Genomic DNA, 22,977 nt, shown 5'->3' on the forward strand with positions numbered 1-22,977 from the left:
GATGAATCGTTCTATTACGATTTTGATTCAAAGTTTTTATTTTTTCGAATCATAAACTGATAATTTTAAACCGAAATCAGCGATTCATGAACCGCGGTTGGGTATACCTGATTGGTTGGACTTGCGTACCTGATAATAGAAGAACCATAAAAAATTGCTTTTCCAAATTTTTAAGCTGTCTGGGTGAAATGACTATAGAATGAGCCACCGATTTTTAAATTACTCACATGTTTGTAAAGTAGCAGCACACGTGCCCAAATAAGGCTCCGCCACGCCAGCGTTTTTCCAATAATGGCCGATAGAAGTCTCCCAAACAAGCAAAAAAGTCGGCTGATGTTACCCCTTCTTTCCACGTGTCGCAGCAAAAGGAGATAACGTGAAAAAGGCTTTCTGAACCACATTAAATTCGGCGCAGTATGCAATTTTTTTTTCCAATATCAGGCACAAATTTGATTCAATCCGGATGCAATTTTTTTCACGTAATGTTTTATTCATTTCAAATACAAATCAGGCGCAATTACGTTATTGCCCATTCAACTGACTTTTTTTCGTCAAATTTAATTTTTTCATGAATCGATCTTTGAGTTTTTAATAATTAAAAGAGGGGAGTTTTTAAAAATATGAAGATTTGAGGAAACTGGAGGAATAATCAAATTGTATGTATACCAAATTTTGAGAATAGGGCGAAAAATTATTGAGACAAGCGTACAATTTTGTGGAAGGAATAATTGAATAGCAATCAATATAATGGTGGCTTAGTAGTAATTAACAAAATGATATCATCTTGTTTAGTTTAAATTTTACAAAATAAAGTTAGATTTTTCCTTTACAATATCATTGATTGTCAGAGATTGTTGTTTTAATTGTGGATAAGATTTTCCCTTAGTAAGGTAGTTTTGATTTCTTAGAAAGTGGAATCAAAATCAGATTAAGAACCTATTGGTCCTTCCAAAATTTTATCAGAATTAGTCTACCAAATATTTGTCGATTTAGGTAAAAACCCGAATCGTTAATTGAATACCCAATGAGTCCAACTCCAATAAGGTAATTTGTTCAGTCCTAGCAAAGACTAAGCCACGTAGGGTTGAGCAGGGGCTCAAGGCCCTACAGACTTGATAAGTTTTAGTTGCACCGTTAGACTCTCATGTTAATACCTCTATTTCCATTATTATGTTAAGGTAATTGATGAGAAAATTGATTTGTAAAAATTATTATTTCAATTAGTAACAAAGTGAAAAAAAAATCCTAAATATCGCATTTTACTGGAAAATTTAAAACTTCTAAATTGGAAATCAAAATTTCAAAGTCATTGCACCCCACAACACTCTCAAAGTCATTACACCCCACAACATTCTCAAAGTCATTTGCCAAAATTAAATGCATAGAAAAAACTTTTTCCATGAAAATTGACATCTAAACATTTCTAAATTGCTATAAATATGTCCATATAATCAAGGCAAATTGAAATTTTTAGCACTATTTTATTCCGTGTATACAAAATTACCACCTATCCTAAAGCTTTCACAAATATATCACAATAGTACTCACCTTCCCCAAAATATCCCTCTTCAATCTTTCATGCATAAATTCTCTCTCTTCTTCTCTGTAATTTTTTTTTCTCTTCTTCCTCTTCTTCCAAAGTGATAAAGGAATCACTCTCACTTCTTCCTCATCTTCAAAAACAAAAACAAGAAGGAAAAAACTGAATTCTTCATATTAAGAATTTTTTAAAGTAAGGATTTAAAAAAAAAAAATAACCCATAAAAACTCAAACATATCCACTGTATATACCTTATAGAAAATGACGATCAGAGAAGATGATGTAATAGTATTTAACTGAAAAAAGATAAAAAATTGACATTTAAGGATTTAAGTGAAAAAAAAAATTAAATATTTAATTGAAAAAAAAAGTTAACACTTTTTTAATTTTTAAAGGTTGGCATGGCGTGGCGTTACGCCAACCCATACTTTAAAAGATAGGCTAAGGGTTGGCGCATGCCAACCCATAAATATTAAAGCAGGGGAAGGATTGGCGCACGCCAACCCTTTGTAATATAATAATATTATATTATATTATAATATTATAATATTATTATATTATAATAATTTTATAATATAATAATATTATTATATATATTATACCACAGTATAATATATAATGTATTATATTATATATAATATTTTATATTATAATATTTAATATAATATATAATATTATAATATTATTAATAATATATATAATATTATAATAATATATATAATATTATAATATAATTATAATATATAATATTAATATATTATATTATATAATATTATAATATATTATTATTATAATATATATAATATATTATATTATATTATAATATATAATATTATAATAATATATATAATATATTATAATATTATGTAATATAATTATATATTATAATATAATATTATATTTATTATTATAAAGGTTGGCAGAAATAGTTGGCTTGTTAGCATTAATTTAGGTGGACTCATCTTTTATAAGCTAAAACTATTGGGATAAGAAAGTTGGCGTTATTGCAATATAAGGTGGGCCCACCCTTTATAAACTTTGCTTGGAGTAGCCAAAGGTTGGCGGAAACGCCAACTCTTGGCGTTAACGCCTGGCGTTAACGCCAACGTTTATTCTCAGAATTTCACGCCAACGTTTTCTATTTTTTTTTTGATTAAACGCAAAATTTTTCTTTTTCAGTTTTAATCTTTAAATGTTAATTTTTTTTCAGTTAAATCCTATTAAATGTGATTTTCTTCGATGGTCATTTCTTATACTTTTTTTATGGTCATTTTTTTTCAGTTGAATTTTTTTGTGGGTTGTTCTTTTTTTTTTTAATCCTCACTTAGCAGAATTCTTAATCTGAAAAATTCAGTTTTTTCTTTTCTGCTTTTGTTTTTGAAGATGAGGGAGAAGAGAGAATAATTCCTTTATCACTTTGGAAGAAGAGAAAGAAGAGAGAAAAAAGTTACAGAGAAGAAGAAAGAGAATTTGTGCATAAAAAATTGAAGAGGGGTATTTTAAAAAAGATAAATACTATTATAATATATTTGTGAAAGCTTTAAGATAAATGACAATTTTGTATAGACGAAATAAAATAATGCTAAAAATTTCAATTTCCCTATAATCAATATACCATATGCTCACGCATAATAAATAAAAATGGCTGGCAAGTCCCTATTTGTGTACTTTCTGCAGGTAATCTTGCTTTTAATTCTCCTCTGCTCTGCAATAATTCTTCCTCTTGCTGAAGCAGCAAAAAACCAGTGGATCCATCTTCTATATATATTTCTCTTCAAAATCATATTTTTTTAATTGGTTTATTTAATTTAAAACAGATTTGTGCGTTGATTCACATAAAAATGATGTAATACATATAATTTAATGGGTGAGAAAATTTAAGAGATAAAACGGAAGTGAAAGCTCGGTTGAATGAAACAAAAAAATGAAAACGAAAAACGAATTATAGTGTCACGTATATAAACAGTAGATGATACTGTTGCTTTTTGTTCTCTTGTGCTCTTTAACCATGCTGACGTTTGCGGAATCACCACAAACAGGTGAGCCCATTTCTTTATATTAATTTCTTTCAATTAATGTCTCCTTGTAAAAAATTAATTCAAGAGCATGCAAGATACGTGATACAACTGAGAACAAGGTTATGATTATTATGATTTAAAATAACAAAGCAATAATTTTGATGATTTTTGTAGAAGAGAAGACATCAGCAGCACATGACCATATGATTAATGGAATTAATTATTCTATTAAAATCAGTGTTGTTGGAAGCCCGTCGGGACACGACGGTCAACCTTTCGTTCCTGCAGCTATCCCTTAACAAAGTGATGCATGAGGTGCCGAGTTGCTCAATCGATCAACTTTTGCTATTAAAATAAGTGTTTTCTTGTATTTTGTTTTTAAGATTTTACTTCAAGTTGGTATTATTAATAAATGCCGTTTACGTAATGCCTTGGTATTATTCTTAATCAATATCAGTAGTCTTCCTTAGTCCATAGCCAATTTATGTATAATCTATGGTTTCACGATTAATCGTAAGAATTAATTTAGAAGAAAATATAAATTGTTAGATGAGGCTTTTTTTTTTCTCTCTATAAAGTAACACGTATGAGGTTAATTGACAAAATTAACTTTTTATGGTTTAGTTCTAATGGTTAAAATAAAAATAGAGACAATTTTGGATACTGTCAATGCCTCTTTAACAATAAATGGGTGGTCTAAATTTAATTCGGCCTTACAAAACCTTCCAAAAAACAATGAGACAAAGATGAGATTATAGGAAAGAAAGATACAAGAATCCGCATATATAGGAATGAATAAGACAATGTAATAGCGAAAATAATAACACAAGCCAACTCCAGATTAATTTGATTGGCAAAACTAGCCTACATTTCCATGAAAGAGAAATCATTAAGTTATATATAGAGAGAGAGAGTAGCTTTAGTCTAAATTCAATAATTGAAGCCTTCTGATACAATCAATCCCTTATAGGAAAGATGCAAGAAGGTGCATCTATTGGAAGTGTTTTGGTTATTGTTAAGAATGAATAACACAATATAATAGAAAAATAATAGCACGGGCACACACCAAAATAATTTGATTGGCAACAAAATTCAATAATCCAAGCCTTCAAACCCTTTTGCGCTCACTTTTAGCTCACACAATCAACCCCTTAAAGAAAGAATATTTTTCTCCAATTCTCCCTCTACTCTATCTCTCTAACAGATTGACAATTGACTCGATGCCTCAACGTCTACCACTTTGTACCTTTTTTTATATGTAGTGGTAGGTGATAACTAAACACATTGCATTTATGACTTGGTTTCTAATCCTTAAAAATTATTCTGAATTTCTTAGGACTCAAATTAGAATTTTGATTTATTTCCAACAAACTTCACCTCGTTGAATGTAAGAATACTTGGCAAACTATGAACCATTATGTTCACAATTCAATTATTCTCGTGTGGATACAAATAGTAATTTGTGATCACAATTGAACCAACTTTTTCATGCTTGATACTTGGTAAACGTTTTTGTCTTTATTTGATTCTTTTTTGAAATGACAGGTGCAATGTTACAATCTGTACTGGTATTTTTTTTTTTTTCATGAGATGAGTATTTAAATCAAACTTCTTCTTCATTTTAGATCGACTTGAATACTTACATTTAGAAGTGCTTTTAATTAGTTGGGATGTGCTATTTTTCGTGGAATTTTGCATCTTAATTCTTCCATTATTGCTCTCTTGTTATTTCTTTTGTTTTTCTTGCAAATTTGCTTGACTGATTAGACCATGGGATACAGGTTTAGACTGGTGCTAGAAGAGATTTCAAGACCAGAGATTGCAGGTATGTCAATCTTAAAAGTTTAAGGAGAGCTTGACTTTAAAAGTTCATAACAAAATGCCCATTTATGCACCGGCACATAAATAAACTAAAAATCTTGCAAAATTACAACTGACATCTAGCCATTGATGTGTATAATGTTGGATTAGGTGCTATAGAGCCAATTAGGTGTGACTATTTATGTAATTTCATCTTATGTTTTATAGTATTTTATCATTAATAAAATGACAATTATTCATCTGTTACAATTTCTGTATGTATGTATGTATGTTTGATCAATTCTCTTTGATTAGCAGAATGTTGATGAGAGGATCAATGTGTAAGTTGATCATGAGAACTCTATGAGCACTTATAGTGGTCGTCAATCTAGAAACGTTTATAACCTTTATATTATTCTGAATAAGGGCATAAATAATACAATAAGACAATTATAATGTTAAAAACACTACCAAAAGGTAATAATAAATCTCATACGTTGAGGATATTAGTGTTAACATTGTGTAACACATAGGTGTACATTGACAACATATCTATCAAACTTATCAATCAAAAGGATTTCACATATATGACAACCCCAATATCTAATTAATAGATGGTAGTGTATATGATACTTAGATTTGAAATCATTGAAATGTTTTATACACAAATCAGCTTAGTTCTATACTAGCCTAATATTATCTTTTTTGAAAGGCTATCAATATGATAATGGTTGGTTATGTCAAAACAAAAAGTCTACTATAATTATGGTGGATAAACAAAGGATTCATTACGTTTTGGTATGACAGAAGAACCTATGATGCTAATTTATAGACAACTACAACCAATGAAATTTGTGAAAACAGTAGACATTAGGTTCAATGATTGAATACTATGATACTCAATCGTTACCTTGGGAACCAAGTCAAGAAGCCAATGGAATTGAGGTAGATAGCACTTTTGTGTTTTAGCCTTGAAAGATATCAGAATGGTGAAGGAATTTCATTGCATTGTCAGTGTACCATTAAAAAGCTATATCAATTAACTTTGATTCTTTATATGTTGAGTGCCCATGATAGGTTGTTAGAGATTGTTTATGATATATGAATAAAGAAATAATTAATTGTACATTTATCACGATTTTATTTATTGTCGATTTAGTAGAAAACCTATGGGTCATATATATAAGGAAATATTTGCTATGACTCAAAATATTAAGCTTCAATGCAAAAAAGTGAATTACCACGTGTTGTCTCAAAGTTTGTAAATTTTGATAACTAAAAATGTGTCTTAATTATTATAAATAAATATTAAGAACATTCATGGCCTCATTAATATAAATGAAGGGATTGGGTCAAAAGTGTAAATACCAATTGTTCAAGGCTGGAGTTTATAAGCAGTTAGGGTTATAATATAAATTCACATTTTTCGTAAACCTAGCCACCTTAATTCATTTTTTGTCAATTTCATCAAAGGAGAGAATGGAAAAAAATTCTTCTCTCAATTATTCTATGCAATTTCCTTTCACATACTCACCTTCAAAACATAAACTAGCACCTGTGTGACTCTAGCGTCATAGACTCATTGTGTGGATGAGTAGGGTCTCGTCGATCAAACGAAAGATGCATTTTTCATTTGGGATGGATTTGAGACAAATTCAAAGTGGAGGAGGTGCCAAACATACGTATAATGATCCCAACCCCCTAATTGCATATATAATATGCCCTTAATCCTATGCAATTGGTTTTTCACCTAAAATTTTATTTTTCGCTGCTTTAATGTTATTTGGATACATTGCAAGCCCTATATATACCTCGGTCAACACTGATTTCCTTCGGAATATTGTCTTCCAGACTCTTGCAATTCACTCAAAGATGGTGCATGTGTATTGATCAAAATGCAGAGACTAGGGACCCAAATACACAGCACCTATAAAAATATGCATCTAGCCATCAGAGATACAAAAATTGCAAAGTTGTGGAACTGCATTAGAAGTTACGGACCACTTCCGACAACTGAAAGCAACTACCTATGGGCAGTTGAGAGAGGCAGCTGAGATATGAGAGGTAATTCACATAATAATAATAATAACTCACAAATAAATACTCTGAAGCAGCTGCCAAATTCTAATAATAACTGTAGTTTTGCAAGTTTTTGAGTTGAACTTTGCAAATTTCATAGTGCACATAAAATTTATATTATAAATATGGAAAGGAGAACCAATGAGTGTTAGTTACTGGGTTAATAGGTATGAAACCAAAATTAGAATTAATTGCTAGTTTTTAGCCCATTTACTAAGAATTTTATTAATGGTGTATGATGTACATGAAAATTTTTTATTTAAGTCTAAATTTAATTCAAAGTGAGTTCGAACAAGATCCAATTTGAGATTATTTTAAAGTATGTATAAAAAGAATTTAATTTTAGATTTAATTTAAATTGACTTGAACTTGAATGCTTAGATCTATTCAAACTCAAATTGTTTTATGAGATCAAGTTCAATCGTTAACTTAAACTTGAGTAATTTGATCCAAATTTGAATTCAAACTTGAGTAACTTGGATCAAATCCAACCCTTGTTTTATTTATATATTGTAAGTTCATCATGTCCAAATACCTTTTACAAGTAATATATATATTTTACTTCATGGATATTAATTATGTTTAAAACATTGTGAGTTCTCTATATTATTTATTAATCAAGATTAGTACTTGTCATAAAACAGTATAATGGAAAGTAGTGCACTGGAGTAAACCTGAATTATTTATTAATCAAGATGAATACTTTAGTATAATGAATCAATGACTAAAATGATCATGTAAATACTTTAAGTTAAATTTTAAATTAGTATAACTTTCACTCTTTGTTAAGAAAGTTAGATTAACTATAATTAGTCGTTTGTGTATGAATGGAAATTTTTGCTTGTATATTGTCAATCACAATGATTTTATTTATTTATTTATTTTTTGCTCTTTTTAAATTTTGGTCTGACACCAACCTTGTTATAAAATTCCAATACAAAATATTGAATCTATAAATTATGTTCCCTATTCCTTAATAATCTTCGAGGTCTTTTGAGAAATTATGTAGATGTGATTGAGTAAATGAACACATTGAATGGATCCGGAAAAATTATAATATAAAGTATTATCTCTCTCGTGCTCTTCGAGGGGTGTCTCTTGCGGAAGCAGCACAAGCTAGCTTAAGGCATGCATTACTTTTCTTTGTGTCTATGCCCGCTTATTTTTTTTTCCCTCATATGACTCTTAATAAATATTATGGTGTTAGATTACATCCAACAACAAAAGTAAGTGGGAGCAAAATTGAATTGAGTAGAAAAATACTACAAATTTGTCCTAATTAAAATGTGAGAGGGGAGCTGAATAGGATAAATGTGTTGTGGAAATGGCATTTCCAATGAATTTTTTCTCAATGGGATATAAAAGGTTTCAATCACACCAGGAAGTCACAAAGAAATCTAGACAACTCCAGAAATAGATTTTGATGAACGTGCAAAGCTTATGAATTTTGGAGAATCATCAGCATATTTATACACTTTTCACACTGTCAGTTGTCTCTACAATTAAATCTACAGAGCTAAATACATCGGACAACTTACACCTCAACTTATTACAGAGCAATTGTAACAAACAACAATGAAACAATACTTTCCCAGGTAACATGACTTTGAAGAAGATGAATAGAACCCTTTCATCCAATGAACAAGGCTCATTTCTATAGCTACTCTTCTGTTTCCAAAACAACGTCGTCTCACTTACTCTACATGCACCATTTTAATACTCCTTACTTGAACTCTTGTTATTCACTTTTCTTCCGTTACTCCTCTTTCCTTTCAACCGTTGTTTTCTTCTCACTCTGTCAGTATGCTTAAAATCCTCCCTCAAGACAAATTCATTAGAATTTTGTTTTGATTTAAGAATACCGACTCCAATATATACATATTTACAAGTTGCAAACTTGAACTCCCTTTAAACAGCACAATAGAACTTTTCTGAGTCAGCTCTAGCAACAATCCTACAACTGCATTATCACAATTTAACTACTAGAAAACTTCTGCCTGAAGCATAATTTCAATACTTCAAGCATCACCTTCTTCTGTTACACCTTCCTTTTCTTCCACACTTTTCCTTCTTAACTGTAACACATTCAATTTTTCTCTCAGCTCACAAAACCTTGTTACAGAAACTGGCTTAGTGAGAACATCAATAATCTGAGACTTAGAAGATACATATTGCACTGCAAGTACTCCTACTGTAACCTGATGCAACCTGACTCCTTATAAAATGAATGTCTAACTCTATATGTTTTGTTTGGCTGTGTAAGACAGAGTTTTAGGCCAGTAAACCTACAATTACATTGTCATACCAAACAACTACTTAATCCACATAATTTAGTTGTAACTCATTCAGTAAATTTTTTAGCCATACAATCTTAGTAGACCCTTGACTCAGAGCCTTGTACTCAGATTCAGTTGAAGATAAAGATACCATCATCTACTTCCTTGAATTCCATTGAACAAGATTTCCTCCAAAGTATACACCATAACCACTTATACTCCTCTTGTCACCAAGATCACCTACCCAGTCTGCATCTGAGTATGCTTCAATATTCAGCACTGGTGCTAACTTAAACAACAACCCATGAGACAGAGTTCACTTGATATATCTCATAGCATTCTTGCAAGCTCTCTACTAAAGCTAAGTTGGTTCTTTCAAGAATTAACTCAACTAGTTGACAACAAAAGCTACATCTAGTGTTTAGAGAAATGTAATTGGCTGAGAATCTCCTCAACCTTATCTTTAACTTACCTTATTCTTTAACTTCCAAAAACAATATGTTTTAGTTATAAATAAAAAAAAGGAAGATGCCTCATCTTCACATCTTCACTAGCAGGCTGCAGCGCCTCCTCTTTTTCTATCTTTAATTTCTCCTGCAGGCTATCGCACCTCCTCTTCTTTTGTCATCAATTTTTTGGTGTTATTGGCTCCATTTCTTTTGTTTTTCCGCTGCAACTACACCTCATCTTGCCTCTGTTTTTGACTTTGAGGTGTCATTGGTTAAGATAATAACTCTTTGACATTTCTTTTGCCTCCTAGCTCAATACTTTTGTTTGTAACAGAGCTAAACACAACTTCGACTCTCTGGTTGCACTGTCCCAAGTATGCATGAGCCGATCCCAAACTTTGTAGCCATCGAGTGAGTCAATCATGAGTAGCCATTTTGTTAGGTTCATTGATCTCGAGTTGAAGCTCAAGATCGCCTTATGTAAAAAAGAGTCAAAATTGAGCCAAATCATGTTCAAACTTGGCTTGGCTTGAATCCAACCCTAGTTCCTTGGGTATAGCTTGCAACATAAGGGTTATAAAGGCCTTAGTAAATCTAGTATAAGTTTTCCTTTTAGCATCTGTTAAATTTAATTTTACTAATTTGATTTATGTAGTCTCAACATCAAAACCTTTCTTTTCCATTTTGAACTTTTTCTTGACTTCTGGTTCCAATAGTCCTAAAAACAATGCTGATTTTCTAGTTTTTACAAACTTCATTACTACAGGTTCTCACGGTGCACATGACACCAATACATACAACTCTCATTCCTTGCACTCTTTTGATCAAGCCTGTCTTTTTGACTTATCACCTACAAATCACAACACCACATAAACTAACCTTGTTTCCCCTGAATATCTATAGCTCTCTATACGTAAATATCTTGTCACCTCATTTTTAGATCACCAATCTGCACACACACAAATTCATCCTCACCACAGACAATAACGTCCTCAAGCACTCATAATGTAGATCATCTACGAGTTGCACTTCTTGGGAGTCCAAAATTAATAGCTATTGCTTCTAAAAATATTTCTATTCATCCTATGCTAACAAGAGCCAAGAGAGGTCATCTTCCAGCTCCTAGAACTTTTTCTTTCTTGTCTGAATTTGTGCCTAAGGAACTTGGGTTAATCCATGAAGCACTCAATCATCCTAGTTGGTTTAGAGCCATAGAGGTAACATATGAAGCCTTAGTTAAAAACTAGACACGGAAGTTAGCTCCACCTACTGTTACTCAACACTTAGTAAGTCACAAGTGGGTTTACAAAACAAAATTAAATGTTGGTGGGTATATGCAAAAACTAAAGGCTAGATTGATGGCTAAGGAGTTCGAACAAAATGTTGGTGTTGACTATATTGATACCTTCAGTTTTATGGTCAAGGCAGTAACTATTAAGGTGATTCTTACACTAGCAGTGACCTACGGTTGGGTTGTTCATCAAATCAACATCAATAATGTCTTACTCAACGGGGATTTGCAAGAGGAAATATATATGAGTCAGCCTCAAGGGTTTGTTGATAGTTCTAGTCTATGTGTGTAAACTGAAGAAAGCTCTGTATGGCCTAAAATAGACCCCTAGAGTCTGGTATGATAAGTTGAAATACTCTAGTTGATAGGGGGTTTGTTAACACTGTCTCTGATTCTAGCCTCTTTGTTTTAGGAATCCAACAAATAATAACGTTTGTTTTTATTTATGTAGATGATGTTCTATTAACAAGGTTTGATAGTGCTTACATTAAATCTTTAATGTTAGATCCTGATAACCAATTCTCTTCAAAAAACCTAGGAGAAGTGAATTTCTTTCTAGGCATTGAAGCCCACAAAAATGAGAATGGGTTGCATTTATGTCAAGCCAAATATGCTGCAGAGTTACTGGTTAAGACACAAATGGTAGATGCAGAGGCTTGTAAAACTCCCATGGCTGCTAGTGTAGGGCATTTGGCATCAAATGTTGTATTTCGCAGCAGAGATTGATGTCCACTTTGTTAGGGACCAAGTAGTATCCTAAAGTCTGAAGGTATAGTATGTTCCAACTCAACATCAAATTGCTGACATTCTCACTAAGTCTTTGTCTGTTGCAAGGTTTTAGGAGTTGAAGGATAAACTGAATGTTTTGAGCTGGCTGAGTTCTCCTCAAACTAGGTCAGGTGGCGCTACTGATCAGCTACTGATTTCAGAAGAATTAACAGAAGTTGAAAAGTCAGCAGCGCAGACCTCACAGACAATGATGTGCCATATCGCTGATGAGGAATAGTCAGATGTAATATTAAGGAATTATTGCTTCAAGGGAGGATAGACTGACTGCCAGTTTTCATTATATCAGTGTCACGTTGATTGGTCTTTTTGGTTGGTCAGGCTGTTCTATATGTGATATTGAGTACAGTTTATTTCAGGGAGGAGTTCAATTCAGTCTTTATTGATGATGCGATGGAGTATTATCTCAGGGAGGAGCTCCTGATTATTTTTGGTCTGGTAGAGGTCAGTCATTCTTGATGGTGAGATGGAGTGTTATCTCAGGGAGGAGTTCATGATTTTTTTTAATGATTTGATAAAGTTTCATCACAGGGAGGAGTTCTTGATTTTTGGTTTGATGGTTTCCATCTCAAGGAGGAATACCAGATGTATTCTGTTCTGCTTCTGTGTCAGATGTATTCTGCTCTTCTTCTATTTCTCTTCTGTTTTTTTTATGAGCAGAAGATTTGCACTGCTATTCCTGACTCGGTAATCAGACTGCCTTTGTGAACAGTACTAGTTACAGACCAGAGAAGAATTATGGAGGGATGAACTTGTTGCAGCTTTTTTGGGCTGCTGTATTTTTTCATTTGCGCAATGTATTGGTGTTGTTCTGATTGGGAGCAAGCCAAACACTCTATAAATAGAGTACTAGGCTTGAGGATATTAAAAGGGATGTGGAACGCGCACTGTTTCACTTTTGTGGATATTTTCTATTTGCCTTGGGCTTCGTTTGATATTGGAAGGCTGGATGCCAACGCTTCAGTTTCTCTTCGCTTCTGGAACTGAAGTAGAAGAATGCATGAGTTGTAACTGAAGATCAGACGGCAGTTAATCAGTGAGTGAGTTAGAGATCGACGATGGTAGTTGAGTTTGGTAATTATCTTACCTGGCAGTTCATTTATTTGTTAATTTTTTGTTGTATAAATAGACTTGTAATTGCTAATTCTTGAATATAAGATCTGTGCTATTTTTCATATAATCTTGGCTCCTTTTCTCTTGATATGTGATTTTGTGTTGCAGCTAGTAGTTTTCTTTCAAAGGGCAGGGTCTTACAATCCCAACACAAAAGTTAGAACAATACAATTTGAAACCTAGAAATTTCACAAAAGGAAACTTGACGTTCTGTTCCAGTATCATCACCCATACCATACTTAACTCTATTTCCTACATGAATTTGCAATCTAAAACACCAGCAACTTCAATCATGTCTGTCGGGCGGAGCTAGTAAGGGAGTCGCCTTACGTACTGGAATTTCCCTCAGACTTTGACGACGTCCTTCTGTACTCTCACGGACTAAACTTTCTGTTATTCACAGTTCAAATAAAATATTAATTCTTACCAAACAATATCTAGAGTTGTCAAAAATAAATATGATTTTTTCAAGATTCCCACCTTGGATAGCTGAGAACTTGGCAATCCTCGCTTCTGTAACCGCAGGCCATGAACTCATTGATACAACTATACAGGCAATAAGCAAAGCACAGACACCAACATCAATCTTGTAACTCTTTGGCATTCTGTGTTACCTAAAACCAAAACTATTTACTTCTTCCTCAAAATGCACATTCCAATTCTCAACCATCAAACAATTACTTGTTCAACCAAGTGGGAACTTGCCAGCCATTTTGATTGATTAATGCTTGAGAATATGGTCTATTGATTATATGGACACATTTATAGCAAATTTTAAATGTTTAGATGTTAATTTCCATGGAAAAAAGTTTTTTCTATGCGTTTAATTTTGGCAAATGACTTTGAAAGTGTTTTTTTTCTATGCGTTTAATTTTGGCAAATGACTTTGAAAGTGTTGTGGGCTGCAATGACTTTGAAAATTTGATTTCCAATTTCCAACTTTAAATTAAAATATTTTTTACAAATAAACTAAAATACCGTGTTTTAGATTACTTTTTTTCACTGTGATGACTTACTAATTGAAATAATATCTTTTACGAATCAATTTTCTCCTCAATTACTTAGAAGAAATAAAGGAAATGTTGGTGTCAACATAAGACTCTAAGGTTACAACTAAAAATTATCGAGTCTGTGGGGGCTTGAGCCCCACTCAACCCTACTTGGCTTAGGCTATGCTAGAGCTCAGGAAATTACCTTATTGGAGTTGGAACCATTGGGTACCCTATTATCAATTCGGGTTTCTTTCTAAATCCATAAATATTGGGTAGACTTTTTTTAAAATTTTGAGGGAATCAATAGGTTTTTGGTTTGATTCAAATTTCATTCTCTAAGAAATTGAAATTGACACGAATTATTGGGTACCTGACCCAACTTCATTTTATTTTTTAAATTCTAACTAAACAAAATGATGTTGTTGTGTGAATCACAAACAACATTGTTGGATGCTATGCCACCATTTTATCAGCTGTTATTTGATTATTCCTTCCCCAAAATTTTATACTTGTCTCAATAGTTTTTTGCCCTATTTTCAAAATTTGGCATACATACGATTTGATTATTCCTCCCGAATTCCTCAAATCTCCATCGATTCTTCTTCAATTCTTCATCACAGGTACACTCATTGCCTTCTTACCAGCTATTCATTTGGGTATTGTCAAATTTTAGAGTTTGCTTCAATCAATTCTTAATCAATGAACCGTCTTATGGAATATTTTTCTTCTATTTGAGTTGTCCAACCCTTTTTTTTTCTTAATTGACTGTTAGAATATAAACTGTGGAAAGCAACACAATGAAAAACATTAAGTTTTATGAATCCTAGAGAGTCTGTAATATACCAACTCGTGGCAGGAACTATATTTACTAAAGTATATTTGATTCAGTGTTCTACATATTCTTTATGAAAAATTCCCGTATTTGTATCAACTCATAATACAGATATCTTAATACTACGAAGAGACCACAGTACAAATCATCAATGTGATCGAAGTACCGGATAATTTAGGGCTGAAGTTCGTAATGACAATCAATAAAATTGGTGGAGGTAAACGCTAAAAAAAAAAATAAACATAAGAAAATTCTATGAGAAGGCACAATAGGGTAGAGAACCATTCTCTCTTTGCATATTATTCGCGCTATTGATCATAAAAACTTCATGGTATATGAATTCCTTGATGTTTACATGCATTAATCCCTTGGAAAATATAATAAATTTTATTAGTTCTTAAAAATGAATTTTATTTCCCTTCATATATAAAAACTCTTTAATGATCAGTTTTTAATTTCCCTCTAAAAAGTATGTGAAAATGGCCCTTTTATTACAAATTTTTAAATACCATGTAGAAGGCTTTGTTTTTTAGTTTCATTTATTCTGAAGTGTTTATGCTTTGAATAATGCAAATTTTATGTTTTACCTTTATGTTTTATGCCATCATGTGAATTTGACAATTGAATTTTCTTATTTATGGATTTAATTTGTAAGTTAAAACAAAATATAACATTAATTATTATGTCAAGTTGACATATAAGTGAGCTTACCCTTTTTGTCAGAATTTAAATCAGGATCCTCATTAAAGAAAGCAAAAATCTTTATCAATTAAGATTAGTCCATTTTTTTTTCAATTAGATAAATTAATAATAACAACTTTGGATATTTTAAATTATTATCCTACTGTACATTAACATTCACATCTACGTCTTTGGGGCCCGTTTTAGCCCTTAAAAAGTAACTCTACCTGCATATGATTGGATTAAGTTGTTGCACAAGTTTTATCAAGTGTATGACTAGACTCATGCTTCCTCTATATGAATTTCAAAATGGGTAGGACTGGTATTTTCCTTTCGATACTTGTGCAATTAAAATTATGACATAGAAATCAATAATTAGATAAATAAACAAGTGAAATCCTAAGATTTAGATAGATAGTTACGTTTTGTAATAGTAAACCTTCTATTATGATATTTTTATTTATTGTATAATTTCTCTTGTTAAAATTATTAACCATAGACATATTTTTAATTTCCAAATTAAGTAGGAAATTAAAACTGAAACTCATTTCATTATTTTTAAATCAATAAAACTATATATGTATACCTTTTTTAGTATATAAATGAATATATATTTGTTATATGTCCTTAAGTGATTGAGTAATTTCATATTAAAAATAAAATAACATTTAATCATATGATAACACATCATATGTGTATTTATTTATATATTCAAAAGTGAATATGGATAATACTGTTTATTCTAAAATATTGAAGGGATGGATTCATTCTTCATTCTTAAAAAAATAAGGGTTTTGAGACCCTTCTTCTTCGATAATCCTCATCCAAATCAGATCTCTTACCGTATTGATTTTTTGATGGAGTTATTACGATTCAAAGGCTAGGAATAGTTGTAAAAGATAAATTCCGGCTATCATGGTAAGAATCTCGTATAAAAACTTCTGTAATTATTTCTTACCTTTCAATAAGAAGGATGGAGGCATATTCAGTTGATTTTGGGTGTTCTACATAATTTATCGGTAAAGCACAATCTAGTCATCGTCTACGTCTGGGTAATTTCCAGATAATTGAAGTCAACTTTCAAACAAATTTGATAGAGAATGCTTAAAGTATATTCCTAAAAATAAAATTAGGTTAGCCGTCTCTTTGAAACTAAGGAAAATATAAACTAGCTAACAAGAGTATATAAATATAAAAGAGAAATTTCTTACACTCGTTAAGGCCACTAATAGAGGAGAAGGGATAATAATGATCTATGCACTTGAGCGTGCTATGACAATGCTTGCTAAAATGGTATTTGTTGGGGAGCAAACATTGTTTGAGTAAGAAGTTATTGTTGCAAATTAATTTGACATATTTGAATTTTAGGATTACTCTTACAACGAATATATAGACTTTCATTCAAAATCTAAACTATTTACGTCTCACTACATATATCGGTGAGGAGAATTGACTTTCACACAAAAGAATCCTATATATTTTTTACCATTAATTAAGAGTCGGTAAGGAGACGGAGGAATTGGTGGAGAAATGTTTTCTTGAATATGGTATTAATGATGTGGCGATTTATATGATAGATTAATTAATCAAAATAATTTAATTATGAACAGTAAGTTTTTTCACATGGGATGTTTTATTTATATTTTGAATTTGATTGTAAAGGATGGGCTAGATAGCTAAATACGAAATTCAGTCAATTATGTGACGAGTTTCATGTGCTAGCAAACTAAATCATCTATCTGGGCACAAATCCAAGTAGCACATAGATAAATTCAAATTAAGATTATGAAGAATATAACACTAATTTGCTGACCACACAAGTACCAAAGTCGTCCAATCTAGAGTGTTAAATATTTTCTTATTCATTAATATTTTAATACTATTTACGAAGATATGTCCTAATTTTGATTTCCGATGTCATAATATAGAGAAATTTTTATTCATAACCGATTTTTTAATAGCCATATTATTTTGAATATGCATTAGATTTAATGGAAGATTGTCTTGTAACTAAATTAAAAATAAACCATAGACTCCAGTGTAATCAAAGAATTTATAAATAAAAGATGAAAAAGATTATTTGATAAAATCAAGAGCCCGAATTTAAAACAAAATTTAATATTTTAGAAATTCATCACAAATGGAGTTGCCACTCTCGAATACATACATATATACGTTCTTCGTAGCTGATTGATGGTGTAACGCTAGTGAACTATATGATCTGGGTGCGATTTGCTTGGATCGACTTAGGATTTGAGCCCCCTAATATGCCCATAGCCATTAACTCCGACACTTTTCTCTTCTGCGCAAAAATCAGAACAATTACTAATATTGATACAAGCAAATTACCCAAGAAGATGGAGACAAAAAGATGGACTCAACCTTCGTATAAATCCATTGTTTTTAATTCAATATCCTAATGTATGAATTTGAAGAGAAATATATAGATAGAAGATGGACTCACTGGTTTTTGCTGCATCTACGAGAGGAAGAATCATTGAAGAGCAGAGAAAAATTAAAAGCAAGGTCACCAGAAAGTACACAAATGAGAACTTGCTGGCCATTTTAATTAATTAGCTAGAGAATATGGTACATTGATATATGGGTCGTATGGACAAATTTATAGCAAATTTGGAACGTTAAGATGTCAATTTTCGTGGGGAAAGATTTTTTCCATGCATGTAATTTACGCAAATGACTTTGAAAATGTTGTGGGGATGTGGAACTTCTTTTAATAACTTCTTTTATAATAACTTCTTTTATAATAACTTATTTTATAATCTATAATATGAAAGATGTATGGTAAATCAATTCGAAAAATGATTATACAACAAGCTGCTTAGTTATGAAATAATATGTTTTAATAAAGGATTCTCAAAGCAAGAATTTGTTGCTTTTACAATTCAGAAATTGCTTTGGAAATGGTTAATTATAAAAACACATTAAGGCTTACCTATATTCTAATTTCTTATAAACAATTTATTAATTTAATGAATATAATATAATAAAACTTTAAAAAAAAAAAACTAAAAGAAGTTTGGAACTACATAGCAACGTGTTTGAATTCATCAACCACTGGTGGTGGCCGGCTGCTGTCCCAAAGGCGCTTTTAGTAACACTACCTATTCCATTGGGTAAAAAGCTGCAATAATTCGTTGCCGGACAATACAGTTTAACCTAATAACATAACCATATATTTTCGATTCGGCAATGTCATGTCTATAATTAACATTTTATTCTTTTATATGCAAAAAGACCATATGAAAAAGTGATCATAAAAGGGATATTAATTAAAATAAGCACAATTTTTTTTGCTTAAACTTTTTTAGGCATACTTACAGTGATTTTACTTTTTTAAGTAAATTTAATTTTGTTTCTAATAATACCCTCTCGGCTAATTACATCAGAATATTTTTTTTTGATAATCTATGAGCACTCCATGTTTGTTAAGTTATGATTCAAATATTCAAAAACTTATTTGAAATGATCAATTTTTGTTTTAATTAAGATAATAACGAAAAGATTAACATAAATGTAAGAAAGGTGCGTATGGGTGTGTGAGAGTGCACACAGATGCGCATGGGTGCGTAAGGGTGTGTAGGGTGTGTACAGGGTGCATATTGGTGTGTAGGGTGCGTATCAATGCATAAGGGTGTGTAGGGTGCATATGGACACTTATGAATGCGAAAGAGTGTGCATGGATGCATATGGGTGCATAAAGGTGTGTATGGGTGCGTATAGATGCGAAAAGTTGTGTATGAATGCGTATAGATGCGTAAGGATACGTGCGGATGCACGAGGATACCGCACCGCATGCACTTGTTATATATATATATAATTTTATATAATATATAAATATTAAAAAAAGCAAACAGAGGTGAGCACGCATCTCGCACGTCTCGCACCCAATATATATGTATATATATATATATATATATATATATATATATATATATATATTATATTTTTAAAATATTATATATTATATTTTTTAAATATAAATTGCTAAAATCAATTTTCTTTATATAAATTGTAGTCATGCAATTGTACAATGACAAGTGTTTTCATAATAAGAGTAGTTAGCTTACAATTTTCCTCAACTCGCGCACCCTATACAACTTTTTCGCATTCTACACACTCTTTACTCACCCTAGACACCCTTTACGTACTTTACGCACCTTACGCAACACCTATTCGCACTTACCATTCTCCTTGTTTATACTCATCTTTTGGTTTCTATCTATATTTAAACAAAAATTTATCAATTTTCAAATATGTTTTGAATATTTGAAACATGACTTACTGAATCTTCAAATCGAAACTTATCAAATCTTCGAAAAAATTACATTAAATTCAACATAATTAGCCAAGAATGACGTAATTAGCCGAGAGGGTATTCTTGAAATTAAAATTAAAGTTGTTTATAAAAATAAAATCATTGTATGTTTGCCTAAAATGGTTTAGGTGGGAAAATTATTACTGATTTTAATTAATATCCATTTTATGAACACACAACATTGTTATAAAAGGCTACAATATTTGTGTTCACAGTTGTTCATGGTTTGTCAAGAATATCTTAATCAACCAATATTACCAATTTGTGATTTTCTTTGGATACTTCTGTATAAATATAATAAATAAATTAAAAAGTAAATAGTTAGTCATAATTTTGGTAATTTCCTTTAGGATCAATTTCTTAAACAACTTCGTATTTTTAAGAATCAAACCAAGAAGCAACCCCTCCCTAATTGTATTAATATCTTTGAAAATTATCTTGCACCTTACCACTCTCCTTCAATTCACTTCTTTCCTTTCTTTTTCCCTTTTTTATCCGGGAAAATCTCATTTGTCTGAACTTGACCACCCATTGGGGCAGATGTCTTCTTTTCACACACCTAAATTTAATTTCACATTCAAATATTTGAATCACATTATCCAGAGGTAAATCTGACTCTTGCAAAGACTATTTTTCAAGTATCAGGGAAATTGTGAAAATTCTTAGTTAAACCTCATTGATTTTAGGCCAAAAGACTTGTTCCCACCCAAGGCTTGGTATAAACCCAATTCCTACTCGTTATCTTTCGAAAACCCAAAAACCCACCATTCTGTTAAAATTCTCTATCAAAGTTAAGGATAAAACTATCATTTAAAAAACATATAAAGAAATTAAAATTTTATCTCATTTTGCCTCCTTAATTTAAAAAACTAACAATTTCTCCCTACCTAAAGTTTTGAAAACTCACCTTTCCCCCCTAGGGTTTATATTTTCCTTTTTTTTTCTCTAATGCCCTTTTTGACTAACAGTCAGAGTTCTTTCTCTGTCTCCATAACCGACCTTCTTCCTTCGATGCTTCGTTCACTCCCAAAGACACACAACGACGGAATCGGTCTTGGTCTTAGCCTTCTTCTTCTTCTTTGTTCTTCATCCAGTGATTTTTAGATGAAGAACGAAGAAGAGGAAGGTGAAGAGTTCTCCTCGATTTTAAGATGAAGAACAAAGAACAAAGGTGAAGACTTTCGATTTTCAGACTAAGAACATAGAAGGAGAAGAAGGTTGATTACGCCATCAGGTGTCATCACCGAGCATGATTTTGCCACCATGTGTCATCGAGAGTGGTGCTACAGAAAGAACTCATCATCCATAGCAAATAAAGAATGCCAACTGTCGGCCAAAAGAGTACCAGAGAAAAAGGAAGAAGAATATAGACCATAGGGGGTCAAAGGTGAGTTTTCAAACCTTTGGACATGGGGAAATTATTAGTTTTTTAAACTAATGGGGGAATGAGATAAAATTTTGATTTCTTTATATATTTTTTAAATGACAATTTTTACCCTTAATCCTAACAGAGAATTTTAACAGAATGATGAATATTTGGGTTTTTAAAAATTAGCGAGTAAAAGTTTGAGTTTTGACCAAACCTTGGGTGGGAATAAGTATTTTGGCCTTGATTTTATCATCTATGTTTTTTGAATTATTTGTAAATTTATAAGTTTGTACTAATTTTAATATAGTTGGAAAATTATTTACCACATTTCTTTTAAGTATTATTGACCAGTGATTGCTTCTTTGTCCACGGAGTACTGATAATGAGTAAATACGAAGATATGTTACCAATATTAAGTTAACAATAATTTCCAAATTATAGGGGTTCTATTAAAATTACGTTAAAGATTAGGTCAGGTCAACAAAATTAATCCTAATTTTTTTCTAACCGAAGTTATTGGTTGTTTGGGAGCAAAATATTATTTTTACTTTGATTTAAAAAATAATATCTAATCTTATTAAAAAAATTGTTACGTCCTACTTAAAATTGGTTAGATAACATTAATCAAAATTACTGTGACCGTGGTTTAATTTAATGGTAAATTTTCCAAAATAGAATAAAGTATTTTGGCTTCTTGATAACAAAACTATTTTTCGGAAGAACTTGATGGGTACATCTAATAAATGTTTCAACTATTATTTGACCAAAATCTTTTTACCCAAATCATTCTTGTAAAATTGCAGACTAACTTTACCATGTCAGCCAAATTGACTTCTTATAACCTAACCTAACATCAGAGATTTTTTCGCATTTTCTAAGCTTATTTTACTCAACAAATCAAGGGTGCTAATACAACCATTCATTAACATGGCTCAGAAAATCCAGCTAAATGCGACATATTACAACATGCAAATTTACATGGGCAACCCAGACTTAAAATCATATACCAAAGGAAGTGATTGCTGCATAACCATATCCAAAATGAGTATCGGCTCAAGGAGAAAGGAGCTGCCAATGTGTGGAAGAATAAGTGTCAGTTGTAGGTTGTGGAATTAGAGCATCGGTCAGCTACTTGTGTCAGCCATGTGGACAGTGTCGGGCGGCTTAAGCAGCTACCAGTTCATTTTCCGGGGTGTTTTTCAGTATAAATCAGATCGTAACTTTTGATTTGGAGTAAGGGAAAAACAGGAAGAAAGTTCTTATCTTTCTCAAAATCTAACACAATGCTTCTATTGACAGAATTCTACTGATAGACAGAACAAATATCCAAAATTATCTCATCAACAGGCTTTAAGAGTCTAATTATTCTTTTTTTTTGCATCAAATTTCTTAAATCTAGTTCCTACCTATTAGAC

The 22,977-nt window shown here is 31.4% G+C and overlaps 2 long non-coding RNA genes across 2 annotated transcripts; both read right to left on the reverse strand.

The window, feature by feature from the left end:
• Positions 1-13,388: 13,388 nt before the first annotated feature.
• Positions 13,389-14,072, reverse strand: LOC123220018. The gene is made up of 2 exons (XR_006502966.1): positions 13,833-14,072; positions 13,389-13,742 (listed from the first exon to the last, which is right to left on the reverse strand). It is a non-coding gene; the product is annotated as an uncharacterized LOC123220018 (long non-coding RNA).
• A 3,889-nt stretch (positions 14,073-17,961) lies between these two features.
• LOC123220003 lies at positions 17,962-18,444 on the reverse strand. The gene is made up of 2 exons (XR_006502965.1): positions 18,322-18,444; positions 17,962-18,159 (listed from the first exon to the last, which is right to left on the reverse strand). It is a non-coding gene; the product is annotated as an uncharacterized LOC123220003 (long non-coding RNA).
• Positions 18,445-22,977: the final 4,533 nt, after the last annotated feature.

Source organism: Mangifera indica, chromosome 7, assembly GCF_011075055.1.
Source record: "Mangifera indica cultivar Alphonso chromosome 7, CATAS_Mindica_2.1, whole genome shotgun sequence".
Lineage (NCBI taxonomy): Eukaryota > Viridiplantae > Streptophyta > Magnoliopsida > Sapindales > Anacardiaceae > Mangifera > Mangifera indica.